The sequence below is a fragment of the Myotis brandtii genome, unplaced genomic scaffold (assembly GCF_000412655.1).
Source record: "Myotis brandtii unplaced genomic scaffold, ASM41265v1 scaffold1166, whole genome shotgun sequence".
In the NCBI taxonomy this organism is placed as follows: domain Eukaryota; kingdom Metazoa; phylum Chordata; class Mammalia; order Chiroptera; family Vespertilionidae; genus Myotis; species Myotis brandtii.
The window spans coordinates 6,691-8,352 of NW_005354034.1; positions in this window are offsets into that span (position 1 = coordinate 6,691).

The window sequence follows — 1,662 nt, forward strand, 5'->3', positions numbered from 1 at the left end:
GCGACCAGCGGTCTGGGAGGGACCCGGCGCTGCCAGGAGCGGGACCATGTCCCTGGCTGACGGGGCAGCTGGTTCGGAGGCTGTGGGCCTCCGTGGCTTCCACCGTGGCATCTGGGCGAGGAGGCGGATGGGTGGGGCTGGCTAGGAATTATATAATCCTCCGTTTCCACAAACAGAAGTGGGTATTTTTGGAAAGAACTGGCTGGGTGAGTTGTTTAATCGTCTTTCTGGGCAGCCCTGTGGGCACTCGGGGAATGGCTTTGGGAAGATGTGTCGCCTGATACAGCCGGGGACGGATGCAGGCGCCAGGCCGGCCCCGTCTCACTGCGAGTCCACAGACACGGGGTGGTGCTTTGTCAGCTGTGCCCCACTCTGCAATGCACTCTGGGAGGAGACACAGGCGCCCGCCTCCCGGGGAGTGTGGGTCAGTGGACCATGGGTCAGTGGATCATGGTCAGTGGATCATATTCAGTGGATCGTGGGTCAGTGGATCATGGTCAGTGGATCATGGTCAGTGGATCGTGGGTCAGTGGTCAGTGGATGGTCAGTGGATCATATTCAGTGGATCGTGGGTCAGTGGACCGTGGGTCAGTGGATCATGGTCAGTGGATCGTGGTCAGTGGAGCGTGAGTCAATGGATCATGGGTCTCTGCCACAAGTCCCTGCATCAGACCTCTAATGGATGCAACTGGTCAAGGTGACAAAGGCCTGGCCGCTGCCTCCCCTCCCCACCTCCTGCTCCCACGGAGGTTTAGAGCCGCGGTGGGGTGCCCGGGGCCCCCTCCCTCTGCCCTGGCTCCTGTAGATGCTGTTCCCGGGCGGTTCCCACCAGCTTGGGGCCCTGAGCTACGGGGACAGCCCCTCCTCGCTGAAACGAACATGCCATTTTCACAGGACGCGGGCACATGAGCAAGTCCTAGATCTCACGGAAAAAGCCAATATTACCTGAAAATTGACCCAGAAACACCCAAATGACTCCCGAGATGACCAAGACAGCCATTGAAGAGCAGAGCCAGAATTTACCACCATAAACTCCTAAATTAAGCACCTCGCGCGTCTTTGCCACAAGCACCCACATTCTCGTCTCCGGCCGCACCCCACCCCTGAACCTTCTCATAACGCTCTCCGCCACTGAGCACACATTACCTAGGAAAACCATCTTCTGCAAGCAATCTGCAATTATTTAAATCGCCTTCTCGCCACTTCTTCTCTCTCCAGTGAGAGGTATTGCCCACCCAGGGCAGCGTGCCCCCAGCCTCCCGCACCCCCAGTTCCAAGCTGTATATGATCATAACGATTACGTCAGCTCCTTCCTCCTGCTACACGGCTCCCAATATGCTTTTCTACATAAACTAGAGGCCCGGTGCACAAATTCGTGCACTGGTGGGTCCCGCGGCCTGGCCTGCGCCCTCTCGCAATCCAGGACCCCTCGGGGGATGTCAGACTGCTGGTTTCGGCCCCGTCCCTGCAGGCCAGGCCGAGGGACCCCACCGGTGCATGAATCCATGCACTGGGCCTCTAGTAGGCATGTAAGATCTTTGGTTAATCTCTTCCTGCCCTCCCCCCTCCCCCCTTCCCTCTGAGATTCTCAGTCTGTCCCATGTTTCCATGCCTGTGTTTTGAGCATCTGCCCTCTGGTGGTCAGTGCGCATCATAGCTACC